Below are 21780 nucleotides of genomic sequence, written 5' to 3' on the forward strand. Positions count from 1 at the left end.
CAGACATGCGGCATAGTTCTGTTACACTGTTCTTGAAGGGTAATATGTCCCGGGGCCATAGTCGTAGGGCAAGAGGCTGGTAAACAGGCCTCTCCAAAACCCAGTGGCGAGGTGGGTTTCGCCACAGTAGTGTAGGTCAGAAGTGTAAAAAGTGGCCTGGTCATTAAGGGTGTTTAAGCTAAGGGGGCTGAGGTGGTTAACATGACGATAGTGTTCATTAATTGCATTATTTCTAAAAAATGCAAACAACAATGTAAATTGAGGGAACAATTTATTTTAACAAACAACTTGATGAGCCAGACAACATCGTCATCTTACTTTTTTTTATAAAACAAAGATGACCAAAATCCTTTGTTGACATAGTTTCACTCACCAGGTGGAGAACACAATTATGACAAAAAATGTCTATTGCAAAATTCAACAAGAAAAAGCAAGAAGATTATGCCGCCTACCCAATCAACTGAAACAGTTTGTTTTTAAAAATATATTTACATAAAACTGAAAATCCTCTTAAAATTTTAAGTTAAACATTTCTACAAAACTCAGCCTTTCTACGCTAACCATTTTAAGAGGGATATTTATTTCAAAAAATTATCACCTCACTTGCAAAGGAGCGTTACTGATGCTGCAAATCCCCAACTCCACTTCCGCCATGACCTACCAGCACTGCCGGGGTGACATATCATTCTATAGATTTATGATGGTAGGTACCCCTTAACAGTTCATGAATGTATGGGATTAGACTGGCATTATTATTATGCCAGGGTTCTACTAGAAATTTCAATTGTGTAAAGGGTTAACAGAGCATCATAAATGAATAAAAATGAATGTGACCCCGGCAGTGCTGAAAGGCCCGCGCAGAAGCTCAATATTAGATTGGCAGCGGGATAAACAGTCATCTACAACGGGACGTTGCCTATTTTAAAGAGGTCCAAAGTTGCTCATCACTATCATCTCCTTGCAAACATGGAGGACATTTACACCAAATGTATATGCACTTGCCTGGCTATGCGTTCTGATTTTACACAGAAGCTATCATTTCTATTGGGCCAGTGTAGCATCAAAATTGCACAATCTTACAGCAGGCTGGCATTTTCACACACCACACAAGTGATGCCTCAAAATATCGCCATGTCTGCACAGCACCTTTTTTTGAAAAGGGTATATATACAATGCCGGTGCATGCATTGTACCCAAATTGCATTTCAACCCCTCTGAAAAGGTATAATAATTGTTTTCAAAGTGAAATTAGTGTGAGGAAAAAATTTTTCAAAGATAACCTATATTCAAAATGTTAATTAAAAAAATCTATTAAAAATTTTCTAAGTAAATAATTTGATATTCTGACAGTGGGCAATTACATATATAACAGATTAAATTAACTTTAAATTTTTAATCAAAAAACTTACGGCCTCAAGTCCATCACGGGCCTCAGAAATTGAAGGTGGGAGGAATAGATGTATGCCCTTTTTCGTGATGAGCCCTCACCACTCCGGCCCCTTTCGTTTTCACTCACGCCGGAATTGGTCGCGGCAACTGTTCCAGCGGGTCTTAGTTTTTTTAAACTGTGAAAGCAGCAAACAAGAAACAGTCATTCCACACAATAACATAAAACATGTTTCACATTATGGTTCCCCCCCCCCCCCCCCCCAAAAAAAAGGGCAAATAAACAACAAAACAAGGGCCAAATAGACAGCACATGGTACACTATGGCAGCTGTGGCTATCCTATGTTTCTATCTATCCAGTAAGGACAAGATAATTTATGCTAGGCCTTTGTTTTCTAAAAAGTTTAGTATATGTGAAGTAATACACATTAATTTAAACAGGGTCACGTGCGTCACCAAAATACTGCACAAGCATGCTGGGTATACAGTACTACTGTAAGCATGAGGTAAGGTTGGGACAGCCATTAAAACATGTGCTTGTGAGGTAATAAGGCCCTTACGTGCGTCACCAAAATACTGCACAAGCATGCTGGGTATACAGTACTACTGTGGGCGTGAGGTAAGGTTGGGACAGCCATTAAAACATGTGCTTGTGAGGTAAAAAGTGCCTTAACAAACCATAAAACATGTCCATACCACATCAGAATTAAGCCTGCCCACAAAAGGGACATGAATCTGAAGAGATGTAAGTACTAGCAACAACATAAGAGCCAAGACACTTACCTAATTCCGCACGACCCCTGGCATCGGCTTTTTCCCATTCTGCACGCCTCATACGCCGCGCCACTTTCTCCGAGGCAACCTCCTTCTTCACCCGATCCAGATAGACATTGGTGCGTGTGTCCCACAGCTCGGGCCTTTCCTGCACCAAGGTTACTAGCCTTTCAACATCCCACTTTGGCATTTTTGAAGTCAAAATCAAGCCTTCTCTGGCAAAATGCACCAACTCTCTCTGGCATGTGTCCAGAAATCACCACAGTTTGAAATCTGGCAGGTGGAACTTCCTGTACAATTTTTTTTTTTCAATTGGCAAAAGTTCTGAGCCACAGGTTGCCAGGCAACTGATCCGCGAAAAAACGTGGATGACAGACGGATGGCTTCTGTTGTGCTTCCGCGCTTTTTCGCGGTCCCATTGACTTGAATGGGTCCGCAAACCGTTATCAGTGGAAAAAAATAGGACAGGTTATATTTTTTTGACGGACTGGAACCACGGACGGGTATGGCAAACGGTGCATTAGCCGAGTTTTCAACGGACCCATTGAAAGTCAATGGGTCGGCAGAAAATCACGAAAAACGGAACAACGGACACGGACTAAAACAACGGTCGTGTGCATGAGGCCAAAAACTGCTTATAATTATAGTATTGGGACCCCGAGTTCGGTGGCTTCTTAACCCGTATGTGCTTCCCGTCAAGGGCACCAATACAATTTGGGAATTGAGCCCTCTCCTGGAAGCCATGGGCTATATCAAGCCACTGCTGCCTGGTTGGTTGTGGCAGCACGGAAGCCTTCAGTGTCAACCAAATGGCGGCACATGTAGCACGTACCACGCCAGCAATTGCGGAGGTGCCCATTCGAAAATCAAAATGTAAAGACGAAAAAGAAATTCCAGACGCCAGATATCTGAAAAGAAAAATAAATTCTAATTATACACTTTCATAGCATATGTTTAGAAATCGAGCACATTCCTTGACATTATTTAATGGCAATGTGGCTGGTAAGTATAAATGAAACGAGCACATAGTGGTAGATTTTTTAAACCTATGCTCTATATTCTTAGATAAAACTAAATAAGGAATAGCATTTAGCTTCAGAAAGTTCGAGACAATTAACATATACACACAGGTGAAGTGTCCTCATCATTACAGGCAGCATTTGAATTATTAACCCCTGCGGAACTGGATTCTGGTGTGACTAATCTAAGCACACACAGTTTATCACTAAAAAATAAACGAGTTTAAATACAGGTCTACTAAATTTACGTACTTAGGCATATGAGATGAAAAGTTTAGAAGACATAGGCCATTGACCAAACAACTATGTATTTGAAAACAGGGTGTCATTCAAGTATTAGTCAGAGAACATACACTGCTCAAAAAAATAAAGGGAACACTTAAACAACACAATGTAACTCCAAGTCAATCACACTTCTGTGAAATCAAACTGTCCACTTAGGAAGCATCACTGAGTGACAATCAATTTCACATGCTGTTGTGCAAATGGGATAGACAACAGGTGGAAATTATAGGCAATTAGCAAGACACCCCCAATAAAGGAGTGGTTCTGCAGGTGGTGACCCCAGACCACTTCTCAGTTCCTATGCTTCCTGGCTGATGTTTTGGTCACTTTTGAATGCTGGCGGTGCTTTCACTCTAGTGGTAGCATGAGACGGAGTCTACAACCCACACAAGTGGCTCAGGTAGTGCAGCTTATCCAGGATGGCACATCAATGTGAGCTGTGGCAAGAAGGTTTGCTGTGTCTGTCAGCGTAGTGTCCAGAGCATGGAGGCGCTACCAGGAGACAGGCCAGTACATCAGGAGACGGGGAGGAGGCCGTAGGAGGGCAACAACCCAGCAGCAGGACCGCTACCTCCGCCTTTGTGCAAGGAGAAACAGGAGGAGCACTGCCAGAGCCCTGCAAAATGACCTCCAACAGGCCACAAATGTGCATGTGTCTGCTCAAATGGTCAGAAACAGACTCCATGAGGGTGATATGAGGGCCCGACGTCCACACGTGGGGGTTGTGCTTACAGCCCAACACCGTGCAGGACGTTTGGCATTTGCCTAGAGTTGTTGCGATACCAAATTTTTGATTCGGTTTCGATACCATGAAAAAGTATTGCGATACTCGATACCATTCGATACCACGCGAAAAAAATAAACAAAAAAAGCCACGTGCATTCCTCATTTTTAAAAATGGCGAATCGCGCAGTTTTTATTTTATTTTTTCTGTTCCGGCATTCACCACCTAGATTTTTTTTTTATATTTTAATAGTTTGTACTTTTCTGACGTGGCGATGTAATATGTTTATTTATATATTTTATATGTGAAATTGGGAAAAGGGGGGTGATTTATACTTCATATTTTAGTGTTTTTTTTTTTTTTTCACTTTTTATTTAATAACTATTTCCCCCCTTAGGGGCTAGAACCTGGGATCTTTCATCCCTTTTCCTATTCACCCTGATAGATCTCTATCAGGGTGAATAGGACTCCACACTGTCCCTGCTGCTCTGTGCTTTGTGCACACAGCATCAGGGATGTTACCATGGCAACCAGGGCTTCTGTAGCGTCCTGGCTGCCATGGTAACCGATCGGAGCCCCAGGCTTACACAGCTGGGGCTCCGATCAGAAGCTGCCACTGCACCACCAATGAGGGGGAGTGGAGAGGTCCCTGTGGCCACTGCCACCAATGATTTTAATACTGGAGGGTTGAGAGGGGCCGGCGCACTGTGCCACCAATGATTTTAATGGGATGGGGGGATTGAGGGGGGGGGCACACTGCACCACCAATGATTTTACCCCTTTATACAGGAGGCGGGTACTAGCAGATCAGCGGCAGTTAACTGCCGCTGATCGCAGCTCCCTGTCAGGGGCAGGGTGCCGGCAATGCGATTCTGCTGCCGGCACCCGCCTCCTGTATGTGTTAAAGACTGACTACTGTATATGAGTCCAGACTTTCACTATTAGGCCACACAGAGCGGCGCCCAGCGATGTCTCAGCACTCACCATTTAGTCCTGGGCGCCGCTCCGTTCGCCCGCAGTGCCCCATTACTGTCTCCTCTCCTGCTCCACATGCTGATTACTATCGGAGCGATGGGAGGAGACATCAGCTTCACTAGTGGGCGTTCCTTCTCCCTGGCTGTAGCGCTGTCCAATCGCAGCGCAGGGAAAAGGAACGCCCACTAGTGAAGCTGATGTCTCCTCCCATCGCTCCGATAGTAATCCTATCATTGGGGGCGCAGTGCGCCCGCCCCTCCTCCGCCCCTCTCTTCTCATTGCCGCCCCTCCTCCACCCCCTCTCTTCTCATTGCCGCCCCTCCTCCGCCCCTCTCTTCTCATTGCCGCCCCTCCTCCGCCCCTCTCTTCTCATTGGTGGCAGCGGCAGCAGCACAGGGGGGAGGGAGGACAGCTTCCTTCTCCCCGTGCTGCTGAGAGAGAACATGAGCGCGCCGATAGCAGCGCGCTCATGTTCAGAGATACTAGACTGCGCAGAAGCGCAGCCCAGTATCGAAAAAACGGAAATCCCGGTATCGTATCGATACCGGGACAAAAGTATCGATTGGGTATCGAAATTTCGATACCCGCAACAACCCTACATTTGCCAGAGAACACCAAGATTGGCAAATTCGCCACTGGCGCCCTGTGCTCTTCACAGATGAAAGCAGGTTCACACTGAGCACATGTGACAGACGTGACAGAGTCTGGAGACGGCGTGGAGAACGTTCTGCTGCCTGCAACATCCTCCAGCATGACCGGTTTGGCATTGGGTCAGTAATGGTGTGGGGTGGCATTTCTTTGGAGGTCCGCACAGCCCTCCATGTGCTCTCCAGAGGTAGCCTGACTGCCATTAGGTACCGAGATGAGATCCTCAGACCCCTTGTGAGACCATATGCTGGTGCGGTTGGCCCTGGGTTCCTCCTAATGCAAGACAATGCTAGACCTCATGTGGCTGGAGTGTGTCAGCAGTTCCTGCAAGATGAAGGCATTGATGCTATGGACTGGCCCGCCCGTTCCCCAGACCTGAATCCAATTGAGCACATCTGGGACATCATGTCTCGCTCTATCCACCAACGTCACGTTGCACCACAGACTGTCCAGGAGTTGGCAGATGCTTTAGTCCAGGTCTGGGAGGAGATCCCTCAGGAGACCGTCCGCCACCTCATCAGGAGCATGCACAGGCGTTGTAAGGAGGTCATACAGGCATGTGGAGGCCACACACACTACTGAGCCTCATTTTGACTTGTTTTAAGGACATTACATCAAAGTTGGATCAGCCTGTAGTGTGTTTTTCCACTTTAATTTTGAGTGTGACTCCAAATCCAGACCTCCATGGGTTGAAAAATTTGATTTCCATTTTTTTATTTTTGTGTGATTTTGTTGTCAGCACATTCAACTATGTAAAGAACAAAGTATTTCAGAAGAATATTTAATTAATTCAGATCTAGGATGTGTTATTTTTGTGTTCCCTTTATTTTTTTGAGCAGTGTATATAGTCTTACCTTAAAGTAATAATAAGCCGTTCTTCAGGTGACACACTCCGGCGCATATTGGTGTCCTGGAAAGTTAAGGAAGGCCTCCACTCCTCCAACAGCAGATCAAACGTAGACACCCACATGCGGCAATAATTGAAGAACTTTGGAGGGTGCGCACGGAGCTCAGCGTACAGGCCAACTAAGAGACCTTTGCTGGCCCGCAAAGTATAGGATGCACCCACATACGCTTCCTCCGCGGCTCCTCCTCAATAATTTCTGGCTGCTCTCCAAAACAGCGGGAGACCAGCCAGTGCAAAAAGACATGGTCAGTTGATGACAGGGTGAAAGTTTACATCCTGCAAAGGATAATCCAATAACAAACACACACACCAACCACTCAACAAAAAAATGGAGCTGTCCAACAAAACACTGCATGCTGGGGGTATTAATAGGTGTTTGCAGTTACAGGTGAATGTAGTGGATGGATCAGTTTTTTCACGCGCGTGAAAACGCATGCCATCCGCATATCACACGCGCGGGAAAACCGCAAGAACGCGACGCAATCGCATACTAAACTGACAGCACTCGCATAAAAAAATCGCACGCTTTTCCTGCCGGATGTAACCAATCTTGTCTCTGAAGTAGGTGGCCAGATCATCAGTGCAGGTCATGTCTTCTCTTCATGATGCAGCCGCTGTCTTCTAGAACACCACAAGCTCTCACCCCTGCGTCTCACACAGAGCAGAACCCAACAAATCCATCCCCAGCCCCGACACAAACCAAACAGAAAAGCTTCCAGAGTCCAGAACGAAGCCGGAAGAAATCCCACCCAAGGAAGACTTCATGGCCTACAGAGAAGCAGCTCCATGTCTGCTCCCACCTCCTCACAGCAGGACTTCTTCACTTCTATTACCTCGCCTCTGTCCCAAAACCCCAAATAATTATTTCATACCTTTACCTCCCTCTGCCCCCCCGACCCCGTCTGACACCCCTCATCTCAGCTGAGGACTGTGCCTCTTATCTCTAAACCATCGGCAGCGTTAGATGAAGCTCGGAGCCGCCGTCCTCTCAGCCTCTCTACGTTACTACTCGCTGCTCTTCCCACATAACCTGCTTTACCGCTGTCACTGAGGACAACCTTCCCGCCTTCTCCCCATCCCCCGTCACACTAATCACCGCTTTACCTCCCCGAGCCTGTCCTGCCTCCGATCACAATCTGTCCGACATTTCCGCCGTTCTCCAGCGTCGCTGGATGCGTTTTTTCTAATCTCCAAAGAATAAAATCTCATCTTTGAAATTCAATTCATACAAGACTGAAACAAGGGAACTTATCTCCTGTCCACTGATTGTGGGGTCCATCCGCTGGGGGCCCCTGCCAGTCATGAGAACGGGGCCCATGTTCCCCTATTGGAGCAGCAGACAAGCTCAAATCAACTACAAAGAAAATCCCCAGCGATAAGACACAGCGCGGCCATTTATGTGCTAACACTAGGAATAACAGAAGAGAAGTTTATTCCTCCTTTTCCCCCACAGCGGAAATCCTACATCTGCCCCGACATAAGATATCGCTGACATCATTTCTAATAACTGATATGGAGAAAAGGGACAGAGTTACCCCTAAACATCTCCTGAGCACACACAGAGCCCCGATACCAGCAGATTACATCGCCGGCTCTGCTACATGGACATGACAAAGACTCCGCTGTAGTAACTGAACATTACACATACACAGCTCTGCTACATGGACATGACAAAGACTCAGCTGTAGTAACTAAACATTACACATACACAGCTCTGCTGCACACACTGATAGAACTCTTTAGAGGCATACTACACATAAACAGCTTGGTTGTATGCACATACAGCTCAACTACACAGACATTACACGGATACAGCTCATCTATACAAACATTACAGGCTTACAGCTCTGCTACATACAGACTGGAATTCCACACAGCACAGCAGAGTCTCACACACAGAGCTGATAACCCTGGTCATGTGATCTCCATGACTCCGCCCACACCTGATCACATGGTCATGACATCATCACAGGTCCTGTACCTCCTCCAGCACAGACTGACTCCTCCCACACCTGATCACATGGTCATGACATCATCACAGGTCCTGTACCTTCTCCTGCAGCATAACCTGACTCCTCCCACACCTGATCACATGGTCATGACATCATCACAGGTCCTGTACCTTCTCCTGCAGCACAGCCTGACTCCTCCCACACCTGATCACATGGTCATGACATCATCACGGGTCCTGTACCTTCTCCTGCAGCACAGCCTGACTCCTCCCACACACGGTCACATGGTCATGACATCATCACAGGTCCTGTACCTTCTGCAGCACAGCCTGACTCCTCCCACACCTGATCACACGGTCATGACGTCATCACAGCTCCTGTACCTTCTCCTGCTGCACAGCCTGACTCCGCCCACACCTGATCACATGGTCACGAGATCATCACAGGTCCTGTACCTTCTCCTGCAGCATAACCTGACTCCTCCCACACACGGTCACATGGTCATGACATCATCACAGGTCCTGTCCCTTCTCCTGCAGCACAGCCTGGAGCCCGACTCCTGCATGGTGGTAGAAATGACAGCCCAGGAGGCTCCATAGTGAAGGGTTGTCAGTGGAGGACACGCCTGCCCCCAGGTAAGTGGAACACTCATCACATCCACACATATAAGGCTCCACAGCCACAAAGATACACAGCTCCATCCGCCCTTAAGGCCAAGTTCACTCTTCAGTTATTTCCTTCAGTTATTGACCCCAGACCAGTAGTGAAGCTACTCAGAGATAAGGTGTAATGGGAAGATCTGCACTTGTTCTGTGTTTTTCTCCCACACCAGGTTTTGGCTCACAATAACTGATGGAAATAACTGATCAAATAACTGAAGTGTGAACTCAGCCTAATCTACAAATTCCAGAGAACATGAAGCAGGAAGTAAAGACGCAGCTTCTGGGGCAGGACACCAGCTTCAAATATCACTGTCATATATACAGTCATGTGAAAAAATTAGGACACCCTTTGAAAGCATGTGGTTTTTTGTAACATTTTTAATAAATGGTTATTTCATCTCCGTTTCAACAATACAGAGAGATTAAAGTAATCCGACTAAACAAAGAAAACTGAAGAAAAGTCTTTTCAAGATCTTCTGTAAATGTCATTCTACAAAAATGCCTATTCTAACTGAGGAAAAAGATAGGACACCCTTGCCCCTAATAGCGAGTGTTACCTCCTTTGGCTGAAATAACTGCAGTGAGACGGTTCTTGTAGCCATCTACCAGTCTTCGACATCGGTCTGAGGAAATTTTACCCCACTCCTCAATGCAGAACTTTTTCAGCTGTGAGATGTTTGAGGGGTTTCTTGCACGTACAGCCCTTTTCAAGTCACCCCACAGCATCTCAATGGGATTCAAATCTGGACTTTGACTTGGCCATTCCAGGACTCTCCATTTCTTCTTTTTCAGCCAATCTTTGGTTGATTTACTAGTATGTTTTGGGTCATTGTCATGTTGCATGGTCCAGTTCCGCTTCAGCTTTAATTTTCTAACTGATGGTCTCACATGTTCTTCAAGCACCTTCTGATACACAGTAGAATTCATCGTGGATTCTATGATGGTGAGCTGACCAGGTCCTGCTGCAGCAAAGCAGCCCCAAACCATGACACTTCCACCTCCATGCTTCACAGTTGGTATGAGGTTCTTTTCTTGGAATGCTGTGTTTGGTTTACGCCAAACATGTCCTCTGCTGTTGTGTCCAAATAATTCAATTTTGGACTCATCTGTCCAAAGAACATTATTCCAGAAGTCCTGGTCTTTGTCAACTTTATCGCTGGCAAATGTCAGTCTGGCCTCGATGTTTCTCTTGGAAAGCAAAGGTTTCCTCCTTGCACACCTCCCATGCAAGTTAAACTTGTACAGTCTCTTTCTGATTGTAGAGGCATGTACTTCTACATCAACAGTAGCCAGAGCCTGCTGTAGTTCTCGAGATGACACTTTAGGGTTTTTGGATACCTCTTTTAGCATCTTGCGGTCTGCTCTTGGGGTGAACTTGCTGGGGCGACCAGTCCTGGGCATGTTGGCAGTTGTTTTGAAAGCCCTCCACTTGTAGACTATCTTCCGGACAGTGGAATGGCTGATTTCAAAATCTTTTGAGATCTTTTTAAATCCCTTCCCAGACTCATAGGCTGCTACAATCTTTTTTCTGAAGTCCTCTGACAGCTCTTTTGCTCTCACCATGGTGCTCACTCTCACTTCAACAGTCAGGAGCACACCAAACTAAATGTCTGAGGTTTAAATAGGGCAAGCCTCATTCAACATGCAGAGTAACGATCTACTAATTATGTGCACCTGGTGTGATATACCTGTGTGAGATCTGAGCCAATTTAAGAGGGAATACATGTGAGGGTGTCCTATCTTTTTCCTCAGTTAGAATAGGCATTTTTGTAGAATGACATTTACAGAAGATCTTGAAAAGACTTTTCTTCAGTTTTCTTTGTTTAGTTGGATTACTTTAATCTCTCTGTATTGTTGAAACGGAGATGAAATAACCATTTATTAAAAATGTTACAAAAAACCACATGCTTTCAAAGGGTGTCCTAATTTTTTCACATGACTGTATATTTTTTGGAGTATTGGATTGTGGTGATTAATATCTCCTTGGTGGCCCTATTTCAACTTTTCACTGTATTCAATTACCCCTTAATTCCACAATTTTGTTCCCTGTACTGCCTACTTTTACCTGTGCTTAAAATAGGGTTGCTAGGCATGGTCCAGAGGACTAGGGTTGCCACCCGTCCGGGATTCACCCGGACAGTCCGGGTTTGTAATCCTGTGCCCGGGTACAAGCCTTTCTTAGACCCGGGCACAAGCCTTTCTTAGACCCGGGCACAGGATTATTCATTCAAACTGCAGTGTGGTCCGACCGAGACTACGATCGCATATTTAAGCTGTCACTCCGGGTTATCAGCTGAGCGCAGCGCTCCCGAGCCTCCCCTCCTCCCTCCTCCCTCCTCCCTCCTCCAGTCTACACTACAGTGATGCCAGGCAGCGCTGTGTTCACTCACTGTTCAGGCTCCTCCCCTCGCTCCTCCCCTGCCTCCCAGTCCCTCCCTCCCTCTCTCTGATAAGGAAGTGATGACATCAGAGAGAGAGGTAGGGAGCTCCGTGGGATAAATCATTCTTCTTCTCCTCTCCAGTCCAGCTCCAGCAGCCTGCCCATGTAGTGCCCACTGTGCCCTGCCTGCAGACAACCTGACCAAGACAGTCCTGAGTCCTGACACCTGTCCTAGTCTGTCACTCACTTCTAAAAAGGTATAAATATAAAACATTTGAATTGTGTAATTGTATGTAACAGTGTGGGCTTCTGTCCCCCCACTAAACTCTTTCTTTTTTTTTTTTGCCTTCTTATAATCCCTATACTGCGATATATGAATACATAATGTTATTAGTCATTTTGGTTCAGTAGATAATGAATAAAACAGACTTTTATAATATGTAAATTACCTGTCTACCAGCAAGTAGGGGGTTACTTGCTGGTAGCAGCCGCATCCTCCTATCATAATGACGCCCCCTCCTCATGTTGATTGACAGGGCCAGCGAACGCGATCGTCCTCTGGCTGGCCCTGTCTGCTATCAAGATCTTGCGCCTGCGCCGTAGCGGTCTTCAGTCGGCGCAGGCGCACTGATAGGAGGACGCTCGCTCGGCCGCTCCATCCTCAGTGCGCCTGCGCCGGGTGTAGATGTGACGTCATTGGTGTAGGCGCACTGAGGAAGGAGCGGCCGAGCGAGCGTCCTCCTCTCAGTGCACCTGCGCCAACTGAAGACCGTTACGGCGAAGGCGCGAGATCTTGATAGCAGACAGGGCCAGCCAGAGGACGATCGCATTCGCTGGCCCTGTCAATCAGCATGAGGAGGGGGCGTCATTATGATAGGAGGATGCGGCTGCTACCAGCAAGTAACCCCCTACTTGCTGGTAGACAGGTAATTTACATATTATAAAAGTGCGGTTTATTCATTATCTACTGAACCAAAATGACTAATAACATTTATGTATTCATATATCGCAGTATAGGGATTATAAGAAGCCAAAAAAAAAAAGAAAGAGTTTAGTGGGGTGACAGAAGCCCTTTAAACAGGTTTCTGAATCTGTCAATCATCAGAAAAAACGTTATGTTATGTAGCTGACTGATATAGCGATGTGCTAATGTCAGGAGTACATAACAGTACGCTTTATAACTCCCTGCCCGCCGCTGCCGTCGTTCTCTTAAAATAAAGACTTATAATATGCTAATGAGCCTCTAGGTGCTATGAGGGCGTTCCTGCAGCACCTAGAGGCTCCGTCTATTCACCCTTTGGCAGTGGCACGCCCATGTCCAGTTGATTGACGTCCGAGTTCTCCTCTTCGTCCCGTAAATCCCGCGCCTGCGCCGAATACTAAACGGGACGGCGCAGGCGTGGGATCAGGGGCGTAACGATCGCGGTGCGACAGCGTCCAGGGGTGGAGACGGGACAGGGTTGGAGGCGGGACATGGGCGTGGCTGGAGGCGGGGCCTGGAAGGGGGCCCTCCCTCCCTTCTGTTCGGGTTTGGCTTGAAGAAAAGGTGCCCTTTTAGGAGGGCATTTTTAGACATTTGGATACCAGACTTCTTCTCACGCTTTGGGGCCCCTAAAATGCCAGGGCAGTATAAATACCCCACATGTGACCCCAAGGTATTCAATGAGGGGCATGGCGAGTTCATAGAAGAAAAAAATTTTTGCCACAAGTTAGCGGAAATAGATTTTTTTCTCACAAAGTCTCCCTTTCCGCTAACTTGGGACAAAAATTTCAATCTTTCATGGACTCAATATGCCCCTCAGCGAATACCTTGGGGTGTCTTCTTTCCAAAATGGTGTTATTTGTGGGGTGTTTGTACTGCCCTGGCATTTGAGGGTCTCCGCAATCATTACATGTATGCCCAGCATTAGGAGTTTCTGCTATTCTCCTTATATTGAGCATACGGGTAATGAGATTTTTTTTTCCGTTCAGCCTCTGGGCTGAAAGAAAAAATGAACGGCACAGATTTCTTCATTCGCATCGATCAATGGGGAGGAAAAAATCTCTGCCAAAAAAAGAAAAAGGAGGGGAAAGGCGTCTGCCAGGACATAGGAGCTCCGCCCAACATCCATACACACTTAGCTCGTATGCCCTGGCAAACCCGATTTCTCCATTCACATCAATCGATGTGGATGAATAAATCCTTGCCTGGATTTTTTTTTTTTATATATACAAAGTGTTTGCCAAAGTATATGAACACCGCCACCTCCTCAGCTCATATGCCTCGGCAAACATATCTTTTACTGCAGAGGAGAAATCTCGTCTTGCAGCGCCGCATACACCGATTTGCGTGTAATCTGACAGCAGCGCAATGCTTCTGTCCGAATGCACATCAGTGCTGCAGCTAGTCGATCGGTTGGTCCACCTGGAAGGTAAAAAAAACAAAAGAAAAAACCGGGCCGCAACGCAATAAATTTATTAACTTTTGAACAGAACATAGAAACTTTTTTAACTGAACGTTAACTTTTTTACTTACTGGTATTTTTTTTTTTGTTTAGTTTTTTTTACCTTTATAGAACAAACCTCTCCTTCCCCATGGGACAATGTGCAAAGCGCAAATTGCCCAGAGATGTGGTGAAGTACATTATGCACTTTATCCCAGGTGAAAGGAGAGGTTTGCAGCAGCTGTGAGTGTAAGGGCCCTAATAGCCCTGTGTGCCTGTCCTGTGTAACGCAATCCCTATGCTAAGTGTACCTGGGTGTGGTACTTCCGGAAACACTCTCCAAAGCATAGGGCAGGGTGGTCAGGACAGTCAGGACAGAAATAGCGGGTGTCACGCCTTATTCCACTCCTGCTACAGACACGACATCTTTTTCGGGGTGACGGTTGGGTTGAGGTACCAGGAACGACACTGGGGAAATGTCGCTCGTGTAGACGGCTAACTACACTGGTGGATGGGGCCACGGAACCTTCTGGATACAGGAGGTTCTCAATGATCTCTTCCTGGAATTTGAGGAAGGATCCTGTTCTCCCAGCCTTACTGTAGAGAACAAAACTATTGTACAGAGCCAATTGAATTAAATATACAGACACCTTCTTATACCAGCGTCTGGTGCGTTGGGAAACTAAATACGGAGACAACATCTGGTCATTGAAGTCCACCCCTCCCATGAGCAAATTATAGTCGTGGACTGAGAGGGGCTTTTCAATGACACGGGTTGCTCGCTCAATTTGGATTGTCGTGTCTGCGTGAATGGAGGAGAGCATGTAAACGTCACGCTTGTCTCTCCATTTCACCGCGAGCAGTTCTTCGTTACACAAGGCAGCCCTCTCCCCCTTGCAAGACGGGTGGTAACGAGCCGTTGGGGGAAGCCCACACGACTAGTTCGCGCGGTGCCACAGGCGCAAATCCGTTCTAGAAACAAATGCCTAAAGAGGGCCACACTTGTGTAGAAATTGTCCACATAAAGATGGTACCCCTTGCCAAATAAGGGTGACACCCACTGCTCCCCAGGTAGTCAGGGCAACCGACCAGCTCCAGGGTCTGATCTTTTCCCTCATAGATCTGAAATTTGTGGGTATAGTCTGTGGCCCTTTCACAGAGCTTATACAATTTAACCCCATACCGGGCACACTTGCTTGGGATGTATTGTTTGAAGCCAAGGCGCCCGGTAAAATGTATTAGGGACTCGTCTACGCAGATGTTTTGCTCGGGGGTATACAAATCTGCAAATTTCTGGTTGAAGTGGTCTATGAGGGGCCGAATTTTGTGGAGCCGGTCAAAAGCTGGGTGGCCTCTGGGACGGGAGGTGGTGTTGTCGCTAAAATGCAGGAAACGGAGGATGGCCTCAAATCGTGCCCTGGACATAGCAGCAGAGAACATGGGCATGTGATGAATCGGGTTCGTGGACCAATATGACCGCAATTCATGCTTTTTAGTTAGACCCATGTTGAGGAGAAGGCCCAGAAAAATTTTAATTTCGGAAACTTGGACTGGTTTCCACCGGAAAGGCTGGGCATAAAAGCTTCCCGGGTTGGCGGATATAAATTGTGTGGCATACCGGTTTGTCTCTGCCACGACTAAGTCCAAGAGCTCCGCAGTCAAGAACAGCTCAAAAAATCCCAGGGCCGAACCGATCTGAGCTGTCTCAACCCGAACTCCAGACTGGGCGGTGAAAGGGGGAACTACTGGTGCGGCTGAAGTTGGGGACTGCCAATCAGGGTTTGCCAGCACCTCAGGGATTCTAGGGGCTCTACGGGCCTGTCTGTGCTGTGGCTGTGACGGGGTAACTAGTGCACGTGCCACCGTACCAGCTTCAACTGCCCTTCTGGTGCTCGCCACGTCACCATGTTGTACGGCAGTGCTGGTACTAGGTCCAGGATGGGCTGCGCTGCTGGTGTATGCCTCACCACGTGATCCGGCAGCGCCAGCCCCACTCTGCTGCTCTTGAAGCGGATGCTGCGCAACCTGTGGTCTAGCGACACGGGGCCAGGTACGCCTGGTTCTATCAGGGACCTCCACCTCCTCGTCCGAACTTTGGGTCAGAGAGCCACTGCTTTCCACAGGTTCATATTCTGACCCGCTAGATTCGTCAGATGAGGGTTCCCACTCCTCATCCGACTGGGTCAGAATCCTGTAGGCCTCTTCAGAAGAATACCCCCTGTTTGCCATTTGGACTACTAAATTTGGGGGTATTCCCTGAGACTACCCAAGAAAAAAAGCAAGCCTGTCTTACAAAGGGGAGGCTAGCGAAGTACCGGAGGCCGCTGCGGTTGATAAAAAATATCAAAACTGATTTTTTTATCGCCGCAGAGCGTGTAAAGTGAATGTGCAGTGATCAAAAAATATATTTTTTTTTGTCACTGCGGTGGGGCGGGCGTGGGTGAACGCACGTGTGGGCGACTGATCAGGCCTGATCGGGCAAACACTGCGTTTTGGGTGGAGGGCGAACTAAAGTGACACTAATACAATTATAGATCTGACCGTGATCAATTTTGATCACTTACAGATACTATAAAAGTACAAATGCTGATTAGCGATACGCTAATCAGCGAATCAGTGACTGATGTGCGGTGGGCTGGGCGCTAACTGACGCTAACTACCTAACCAAGGGGCCTAAACTATCCTAAAACCTAACAGCCAATACTAGTGAAAAAAAAAAGTAACAGTTTACACTGATCACTTTTTGTCTTTCACTAAGTGATTGACAGGGGCGATCAAAGGGGTGATCAAAGGGTTAATTGGGGTGCAGGGGGTGATCTGGGGCTAAAGTGTGGTGTTGGTGCTACTCACTGTGAAGCCTGCTCCTCTGCTGGATCCAACCGACGAAAAGGACCAGCACAGGAGCAGACAAGCCATATAACAGATCATATTTACTAATATGATCTGTTATATGGCTTGTGATTAGTTTTTTTGAAAATCGCCAGCCTGCCAGTCAATGATCGTTGCTGGCAGGCTGGTGACGAAATTGTTCTTTAACTTTTGCCGGCCCGCGATGCGCATGCGCGGGCCGGCTTTGAGCGAAATCTCGCGTCTCGCGAGATGACGCGCATATGCGTGACTCTGCGCAGCGCTGCCACCTCCGGAACGCGAATCTGCGTTAGGCGGTCCGGAGGCGGTTAAAGATAATAACATAAAATATGAATCACAAGAGGTTGGTTCTAGTATACAATGCATTTCAAGGGCGGCCTTCCTCAGGTGCAACAAAAGCCTGGAGCAGGGGGCGTTATATAGAAGACATATCCAGGAGATCTCAGAGACATGGACTGGAGCAGGGGCGTTATATAGAAGACATATCCAGGAGATCTCAGAGACGTGGACTGGAGCAGAGGGCGTTATATAGAAGACATATCCAGGAGATCTGAGAGACATGGACTGGAGCAGGGGGCGTTATATAGAAGACATATCCAGGAGATCTCAGAGACGTGGACTGGAGCAGGGGGCGTTATATAGAAGACATATCCAGGAGATCTCAGAGACGTGGACTGGAGCAGGGGGCGTTATATAGAAGACATATCCAGGAGATCTGAGAGACATGGACTGGAGGAGGGGGCGTTATATAGAAGACATATCCAGGAGATCTCAGAGACGTGGACTGGAGCAGGGGGCGTTATATAGAAGACATATCCAGGAGATCTCAGAGACGTGGACTGGAGCAGGGGGCGTTATATAGAAGACATATCCAGGAGATCTGAGAGACATGGACTGGAACAGGGGGCGTTATATAGAAGACATATCCAGGAGATCTCAGAGACGTGGACTGGAGCAGGGGGCGTTATATAGAAGACATATGCAGGAGAGCTCAGAGACGTGGACTGGAGCAGGGGACGTTATATAGAAGACATATGCAGGAGATCTCAGAGACGTGGACTGCAGGAGGGGGCGTTATATAGAAGACAAATCCAGGAGATCTCAGAGACGTGGACTGGAGCAGGGGGCGTTATATAGAAGACATATCCAGGAGATGTCAGAGATGTGGACTGGAGCAGGGGACGTTATATAGAAGACATATCCAGGAGATCTCAGAGACGTGGACTGGAGCCGGGGATTGGAACAACCAAAACATAAAAACTCATATTTTCTAAAAATCACTAAAAACATGACTGGATAAAAATGAGTGGCACTACAAGAAGAGGATCACACCCCCAAGGATATATAAATACAAGACACAAGGCTGAAGTTGGTTTCTTATTCAGAAGTTGCAGTGAGCGTCCTGAGGGGAAATCAGATGAAAGCGGCATTAAAATATTAAAGACGGGCACAAAATGGGCAGAAAAGTGTGATTTAAAGACAGAAATGGATTCGGGCACTGATCTCACACTGGTGACATACAGAGGTGGTGCCCGCACCATATACAGGGGAGTTCAGCCCAAACAGGTTCTGGCACAAGAACTGGCAGCAAAATGGACAGACGGACACTGTCACTGATTTCAATAAGTAACTGGTGTTTTTAAAGGGTTAAATGAATTTGGGCTGAACTGAAATGTATATGATGTGGGGCTTCACCCTCTGTGTGAGATCAGTGGCCGAATTCATTTAACACCGTAGATGTCACTGTAATGGGGGGCGCTGTGGATGTCACTGTTATGGGGGCGCTGTGGGTGACACTGTAATGGGGGGACATTGTGGAAGCGCTCATCTCCATATTCATCTGTATGGCCGTCCTCAGGACAGCGATACAGATGCCCGTGCTGTGCTTCGGCAGGGGAGGGAGAGGCGTGTCCCTCCCCTGTTCTTCTAATAGGCCGCAGGCACTAATGCCTGCAGCCTATCAGAGGCCGGCTCAGGCGGCGCGATGACGTCATCATCGCGCCGTCTGAGTTGGGCAGCACACAGCAGGGACACAGGCCGGAAGATCGCTGCTGATGGAGGTAAGTATTAGTGTTTTGTTTTGTTTTTTTTTTCCTTTTTTTTTGGAGGAGGGGGAGCTGGCACTATGGGGGCATCTGACAATTCTTACAGCCCAATTTTTTTGGGGGGTGGCACTCTGGGGGCATTTCTTACTGGCACATTATGGGGGGGCACCATGGGGGAGAGGAGCACTATGGGGGGCATCTGGGGGCTCTAAAGGGGCTTTTTTTTTATTGACACATTATGGGGGGCACTATAGGGGAGAACGGCACTATGGGGCATCTGGTGGCCCTATAGGGGCATTTTTTGGGGGCACAATGGGGGAAGTGGGGGTTCTAAAGGGGACTTTTTTTCGCAGGAAGCGGTGGTCTCGTGCTCACCACGCCAGCACAGGGGAGGAGGAGCCAAGCAGAGTGCAGCGCATGCGCACATGAGGAGTATTAATGCTCCATATTGGAGAAGGGCAGAATGACCCGGGAAATGGAGAGATTCTGGAATTCCTTGGATTTCTTCGTTCAGTCCTTCCGGTGTCAGAGTCCGCATCCTGACCCTCCAGAAGTCTTCTCCACCGATCAGCCGTGCAGACCCATCTCTACACCATGTAGGTATCAAACCGCCATCTTTATTATGTGTGATGGTGAAATGACGGACAAACTGCGGTTAGATTTCCCTGCATTAACCCCTTCAGAAATTTTTTGGAAAAATTCACAGTTTTCAAAATGTTAATTTCTCTGCTTTTCCAGCAGATAGTGATACCTCGTAAAATAGTTATTACTTTACATCCCCCATATGTCTACTTTATGTTCCCCCTTCTGTAAATGTCATTTTATTTTTTTAGAACAGGCTTAGAAGTTTAGAAACAATTCTTATAATTTTTACGCAAATTTCCCAAACCTGCTGTTTTTAAAGGGGTTCTCTGGGCTTTTAATATTGATGATCTATCCTCAAGATAGGTCATCAGTATTGGATTGGTGGGGATTCGACATCCGGCACCCCCACAGGTCAGCTGTATGAGGAGAAGATGAGCGCCGTCTCCTATCCTGCTCGCCGCTGTCATGTCTATGGCAAGAAGGAAGAGAGACTGGAGACGGCAGGTGCTCACAGCGTGTACCTTCTCTTCATACAGCTGATCAACTGGGGGACCCTCCCCGATCTGATATTGATGACCTCCGCTCACCTATGATCTCGATGCTCTGCTGGATCCTATAGTTCTCTTGTGTGCCGGGACACTTACTTGCGTGTGTGTAGTAGGGATACGGGAACGCCGACTTCTGCTGTTTCAGTGTCCAGAATGGTATGAAGGATACGTTTATTCCTCTCAATAGGTTGGTGCCGCAGTTGCACTCGATGGATTAATACCGCAGTTACACCAAACGCATTTCAAAACTGTACGTTTTGTTCCTCAGTGGTTGCAATAGTATAAAAATGAGGGACCAATCGCTCCTTATCCGGAGCTGTGCTGATATCAGAACCTGGGCCGGACCGTGTCAGGCTGTTTTTGGAGTATTCTAGTCATTCACAATGCACACCCTGCGGTTTCTTCAGTTGTTCTATATACCAACAAATGAAACCTACAAATGATCTGGATTATAAAATCCAATATATAGAAAATACTAAACATCCAAGTTGATCAACAAGTCATAAAACTGGGAATAAAAAAATCTAGAATAAAATAGACACATGTATGTAAAAGGGCTAATGTGGTCTTCATTCCGGGGTGTTAGTTCGCTCTGCAGGTCTGTCTGCATTTTATTCTATATATATTTTTTATTCCCAGTTTTATGACTTGTTGATCAACTTATGTTTAGTATTTTATATATATTGGATTTTATGACATATCATGAAACTGCCTTGACCTCACACACGTTTCGATCACTATAAAAAGAGAGAACACAACATCTACACTTTATTATCTCCCCCGATGTCTCCTCTTATGTCCAGTTATTGTATTTTACATGAGATTTTGTAGGATTTTACATTGTCTCATCTTCTTTCCATTCAGGTTCCTACAATATAGGATCCGCTCAGTGGAGATCTTCTATATAAGATCCTTCTCCTGATTGACCCGACCAGAATGGACAGAGACAAGATGGCAGAGAGGATAATAAATCTCACCCTAGAGATCCTCCTCCGGCTTACTGGAGAGGTGAGAGATTCTGATGATGTCACATTACATCATCTTCTCTATGTTACTAACAGATGGACATGACTGGAGAGGTGAGGGACTCTGGAGATGTATGGAGTGATAGTTATTACTGTGTCTCTCCATAACCAGGACTACACAGTAGTGAAGAAGACCTCTAGTGAGCGCTGTCAGGACCCTGTGTCTGAAGGATGGGGAAGAACCCTGAGCCCAATCATGGGGCCTCCACCTCACCCCCTGATACATGAGGAAATCAATAGAGAGAAGATCCTAGAACTCACCAACAAGATGATTGAGCTGCTGACTGGAGAGGTGACACTGCTGGGAATGCTGGGACATTATACAGGAACGCTATGAAGGGATCTGGGTGATGACTGTATCATTGTGTTGTCAGGTTCCTATAAGGTGTCAGGATGTCACCGTCTATTTCTCCATGGAGGAGTGGGAGTATTTAGAAGGACACAAAGATCTGTACAAGGACGTCATGATGGAGGATCACCGACCCCTCACATCACCAGGTAATAGACATGACTAAATACACCCGTCCTCTCATTATCTGTATGTAAGGAATGAATTCAGTCACTGGATGTGTT

General features: G+C 46.9%; 1 long non-coding RNA gene and 1 pseudogene across 1 annotated transcript; both read left to right on the plus strand.

The window, feature by feature from the left end:
• Positions 1–21780, plus strand: part of LOC121003521 — a 342146-nt pseudogene that overhangs the window by 82090 nt on the left and 238276 nt on the right.
• LOC121003621 lies at positions 9256–21370 on the plus strand. Its single transcript, XR_005779562.1, has 3 exons — positions 9256–9306; positions 21047–21190; positions 21320–21370. It is a non-coding gene; the product is annotated as an uncharacterized LOC121003621 (long non-coding RNA).

The sequence above is a fragment of the Bufo bufo genome, chromosome 6, assembly GCF_905171765.1.
Source record: "Bufo bufo chromosome 6, aBufBuf1.1, whole genome shotgun sequence".
Lineage (NCBI taxonomy): Eukaryota > Metazoa > Chordata > Amphibia > Anura > Bufonidae > Bufo > Bufo bufo.